The following is a 6247-nucleotide window of genomic DNA, read 5'->3' as shown; positions in this document are numbered from 1 at the left end:
ATCTATACTTAGAGAGGGAGAGATTGAGAAAGAGAGATAGAGAGATTTTTTTACAATATTTTACTTTGCTTTGTGATTGAAAAAAAAACCTCTTCCTTTGTCAGGGGATGACTCATGTCAATAGTCTTTCTCATGTAATCGAATATGGTCAGCAAAATATTAGTAACAGTCCTTTGTACTGTGCAACTGTCTATCTGCATTGGTTGATTTTTTTTTTTTCCCATGACCCAAACTACTTAGAAATAAATGTGTAAAGATAAATACAATACAGAAAAATAAATCATACAATGTACAGAGGTGGGCATTTTACAAAATTTTGCTGGTCCATCATTCATCATCCGTCAGCGGCCAGGGTACCCGTGCGTCATTTGTCAGTCCGTCATTTTTCGTGACCAACTGAATTGTAATTGTCAGTCCGTCCGTCAGTCCATCAGTTAAGTCCGTCAGTCAGTCCCCCCAAAAAATGTCGGAAAAACGGGTGTCCGTCTGTGACGGACTAGTCTGTCACTGATGGATGGGGTTAGTGACGATTAGATGGCGAATAAAAACCCACTTCCATTATTCATCAGTCAGTCATTTTTAAAAGGTGTCCCATCATTCGTCAATCGTCAGCAAAATGGCCGTCCATCAGTGACGGATTGACGGACCGGTCTGTCAGTCTGACGGAATGCCGATCTCTGACAATATATATAAGAAATATACTTTATTTTTTCTGCCAAACATACATGTAAAAAACAGACCTGCCCTAAATTTGAGGAAGGTTGCATTAAATGACCAGTCTGTAGGAGTTGGATCAAGTAATATAATACCGTCATAACAGGTTATGATCCCTGACGTCTTCTTAAGGGGGAACTTCTCATGGCCCAAATTGACTTTTGATTGACTCCATCAAATCATCACAACCATGATGGATTTTTGCAGTAGTGGAGAACTGTGCTACATCATACTGAGAAGGGCGCCTAATAATTTGTCAACTTCATGTAATTGAAGCTTATCGAATTATTAAGAACAGTCCTCAGAACTGTGCATCTGTCTTCTTATTGGTTGGTTTGGTTTGCTCCACACATGAGACATATTATAAGACATAGACATCACTCACCCAGTCCTCTGGGGATTATCTTTTGAAATGTCCGTCTCTATGGAATGCGTTTTTGTAAGAAAATACAAGCCTTACTAGAAAAAAAGTCTTGGCTTTTGAGCCTGTATGAATGTGACATCATTAACATAGCACTTTAAATGAGAGGCTAAATTCAGTTGAGTGTCTTTTTCCGTCTACATAATCCTCCGTGGCGCGATTCTAGCGAACATATGTCTGACCATCTATCCCTGCATGCTAGCCTTGTCAACTTGCCAACATCATCCATTATTCCTGCTTCTGTGCTTCATGCATTCCGGCTGCATGGTTCTTTGCTTCAAAAGGAAATAATATTTCATGTCACGTGTATAGACCAGAATCCAGATGTAAAAACAATTAGTGCCAATAGAAAAATGTGCATCGTTGTCATGGATTCCCATTAACCTGAACAGAATAACATCAGCCTTTCCCAAACTAAAGCCCAGGAAAGAAAATGGGGTCTAGAACCTAATCTGGAAGTCATATATGCATTTGCATAATAAATCAGATTCAAGTGGATTTCCTCCAGCGTGTCGATATCTCGTCATGTGGTGAGACTTGCTTTCATAACAGCTGTTACATGAATAGCAAAACAGCAGCATTTCCCAGTGGAAGAGGCGGAAATGTAGGAATTTCGTTTGAATGGAGGCATAGAAAATGCCTGGGGGCCGCCCCTGGAGGCCTGCAGACGCGCCCATGGTTACGTACGCATGGCGACAGCACCTTCAAGCGCGCAACCGTATCCCCTGACACCCACCTGTGTGTAGCGGCGGGCTAACCCCCAAAGAGTTAGTCCTCCTCACGACTCTTTCTTCCTTAGCATCCACTCACTGGAAGAGCGGAATGGAGAGGGCTACGGTATCCATGGTGATCCTGAAGGTGTCCCCTATTCTTGATACAAGTTAGTACTACCAACACTGCAAAAACTGGTCTTAAAAAACAAGACAAAAGGAAATATATGACCTGATTTTAGAAAAACATATCTGACAAGAGTACAACATCTGACTTTGCCAGATTTTTTAAAGTAAACATAGCTAGCCTACAAAAACATCAAGTGTTAAAACTTGTGTTAAAATTATTGTTTCTTATTTTACATTAAGTGTACTCATAACCAGCAATACAATCTCAATTACAAGTTATAATAGATATGTATAATAGATAAGTAGTTAATGGCTTCTAACATTATTATGGTATTTTTTCTTCATTTGAGGTACCCCGGTGCCTTATGATACATGTTTATCTCATTCCACGCTTGTAACTCAGAACGTTCACATCTTAAATCATCCCTCCCCATTGAAATGAATGGAAATGCCATTAATCTGTACAACCTGGATTGATTGCTTGATAATCGCAGCAACCATACAAACCTACATTCAGAACAAACACACTTTATTTCGGATCTTCAATGAGCCTGATTTCCGTGTTTTTTAATGTAGGGGCAAGCCAGAGTACCTGGAGAGAACCCATGCTACAATGGGGAGAACACATTTACAGGAAGGCTGGAGTGGAAATTTAAACCCTGAACCTCAGAACTATGAAGCAGATGTGCTAACCACTATCCCACTGTGCGACTGGCTAGTTATTTGTCATAATTACTTTTTTTTTTTGGTTTATTTGGGTTGTTTTGGATCAAAATCAATCCAGGTTTTGAAAAATAAGACCATCATTACCAATCGTGGAGCGTATCTTTTGAGACATAACTTTTGATGCTTGTACTAGTTAGTGCAGGAATGGCAATGTGAAAATGAATGATTCTAGAGCGAAAAATTGCTTAATATATATTGTTAGATTGATAGCATAAATGTCGAAGTCATATTTAACTTACTATTAGAACATTATTTAAAAACACCAATGTACTTGCTAAAAATGGCGTTTAAAAAAAAAAAAAAGTTTTTACTTACCGCAATTTACGGAATACAAAGTGCACCCGACTTTAAGCCGTAAGAGCTAAATTTAGCCTTGAAAAACACCCCCAAAAAAACATATATAAATTGGCTACTTTGCGTCATTAGTTTCGGGTCTCCGGGTTCCTACATGGGATATTTGCAAAGAAAGATGTCACACGGATGGGTTAAAAAAAACTTTAATTACCTTAAACACTGGTGAAAGTTTTTTATTTTTTCAAACAAACAAACAATAGCGAACACGGCTAGTTACACAGTAGTCCCACAGAAAAGTCATTGATAGCTATCTTCATCTTCCTCCTTCTGTGCACTGAACCTACTAAAGCCCTCATCTTTTTTGTCGGAAAGGAACAGACACAGAACTCCTTCGTTACACACTTTATGTCAGTCTCTCTTTTGTTGTCGCTGTCAGCATCACTTACATCATGAGGCAAATTCACAGATGAGCTTGTGCAGTCCTCTTCATCATGCAGCAGTCCAGCCTTTTGAAATATCTGTGTAGATCCAGGTCATAGTAATCCACAAAGCTTTAATTGAGAGAACTAGACTCTTATTGTTTGTTGATTTTGGTGTTGCAGTTTTTTTCCCTGTTTTCTGAACTTGTTCAAAAATTACAAAAGTATTATATTAAGATATTAGGCTATTAAACTATTAAGCTAATGATATGGTACATGTTAGCATTGCTCGGGAAGGGTGAACTTTTCACAGCCCACCTTTCAGTAACAAAATATTGGAAATTTGCCTGCAAAAAAGATCCAATGTGACATAATTTCGATGATGCTGAAATCATTTGATGTCAGTAATAGTAGACATGTAGTTATGACATCATCATTATGATAGCATTCAAAGGCAGCCTTTGAAAATGGTCACAGGTAAAGTCTCTTATCAGATTACTCTGATCATCATTATGATCCGCCATAATGCCCACCCACATTCCAAAAACATGCATGTTAGGTTGATTGAATTGTTCATAGGCGTGAATAGTTTTTTGTCCATATGTTTTCTGCGATTGACTGGCGACCGGTGCAGGATGTCTAACGCTAATGAGGACAAACACTGCAGAAAATGCATGATGAGCCTTGACCCTAAGAGTACATAACACCTGGCTTCAGTTTTGTTGAGAGGCCACTGTACAGTGGAGGACCCCCCCTATTACCATACCATCCCCCCACCGCACTAGTGGCAGGCTCCGTTGGAGACAAATGCAGTGTGCAGAGAGCCCCACCCTGTGGCTTGAAGTGAAGCCTCCATGTAGCGCTTCCACAGGATCAATGTAAGTAATAACAATATGCTTGGAAATATTTTAGATGTACACATGAAGAAGCTGTAAGATGCCGTTAGTAGACTTTCTGGACATGTTCCAGTTGGGAAAACACAGGCGTGGATGAATAATAGAATGAGTGATGGCTGAATTCTATTGAGCTGCTTCCCCCCCTGCTGTTGCTGACTCACCATCACACACACCGTCATGGCTGACTCCAACAAAACTATTGTGGATGTGACTCATACCTGGGAAACAATAACAGGGAGAGGAAATGACATACAGTATTTCATGTCATCAGTGGGTTGAAGTGATGATAATCAATAATGGAATTTGCAAGAAGAGGCAGGCTTTGAGATGCACTTTAAGAGTGAATCTGTTTCCCGTCAGTGTTTTGTGTTTTCTGCTTCTTTGGGGTGGGAATTCTGTCAGACTTACAGAATGGTCTGTCAGTCCGTCACTGACGTACGCCCATTTTGCTGACGAATGACGGGACACCTTTTTTAAATGACGGATCAAGCACTGACGGAAGTGGATTTTCATCCGTCATGTAATCGTTGCTAACTGCATCCGCCAGTGATGGTCCACGGACGCCAGTTTTGTTGACGTTTTTTGTTGTTGTTGAGGTCTGACTGATGGACCAGCAGACTTCTGATGGACTAACTGACATATAACTGACAGAGTGACTGACTGACAGACTGACTAATTGACGATTACAATTTGGTTTTGTTATGAAAAATTACGGACTGACGAATGACGGGTACCCACCATGCTGATGGATGACGAATGATGGACCAGCAAAATTTAGTAAAATGCCCACCTCTGGACAACACCATTAACTGCACAGACATTATTTAAAGTAACATCACGGCCGACAACGAGGAACTCCACACCATCAAGACTTTTTGAAGGGAAGATGCATTTTCACGGTGTAGGTATAGCTGGCTAGCAAGCTAACTGCCTGTTGCAATTGCAACGGATAACTGCTGATGCGAACGAAGGCGCTCAAGTTCTTATATAGTGTGGGAGGGGCAACTCATGCCGGAGTCCAAAGTGCGTCATGCAGCCTGTTTTAACCATGCGCCCTGTCAGGAAAACTAAAATGGTGAAACAGTTTAACGCTCTTATAGCTTTGAATGAGAATCTGCTTACTTCACACAACTTCCTGTGTACAGTGTAATGCGTTTTTTTCTTAACACCCCCTGGTCCATCTATTGGACAAAAAAGTCAGAGTTTGCCCACTGATACTTGCTGAATTGAGGTCTTACACCCAGATTTGCTTTCAGTACGTCTCTAAAGATGTCAAACACAATGGCGGCTCAAATCCAGATGTTTTTGGCGGTAACTGTGGTGGAATTCCATAATTAAGATTTTTGCTCTGTGGAAGTCAAGACCTTATACCGACCATGAAATATTGTTTGCCACAGATAAATGATTCCCGAGCACAGTGGACAGCCACTTACTGATTTGATGTGTTTTCTTCTAATTTTTCTCTCAATGGATGAATGAGTCTGTTACATCGAATAAAATTAGATTCCTCCTTGAGGACCATTAAATAATTATTGTTGTCGTCCTTACTAATGGCATTATTGCCCTAAGAGTGAGCCTGCCTCTTTCGATAAACAATAACCATACTGCAGAGTCTGATATGACAATTTTTACATCACCTCTGGCCAACTCAAAGCTTCCTGACTCAGTGTTTATATCCGACCCCCTGCACTAAAAGCTGCAGCCTACGTTACGGATTGTAGCATTTCATTACATGGACGTAAAAGTCTGATTTCTGGTCCCACCCTTGAATTTAGGCCAGCTTACAAGCGGATAACAACACACACACATAGCCTGTGGTGAGTGGATGAAAGAGCGAGACACGCAAAGCCACGGTTTCAAAAGAGAGTTAAGAAGGGGCAGACCTCCGTCAAGGCTTAAACATTTGTCAACTTCACCTAAATGACTTCTATTGACATT

The sequence above is a fragment of the Filicampus tigris genome, chromosome 14 (genome assembly GCF_054856515.1).
Source record: "Filicampus tigris isolate MCC_2025a chromosome 14, RoL_Ftig_1.0, whole genome shotgun sequence".
Lineage (NCBI taxonomy): Eukaryota > Metazoa > Chordata > Actinopteri > Syngnathiformes > Syngnathidae > Filicampus > Filicampus tigris.
This window is presented reverse-complemented; position numbering follows the sequence as displayed.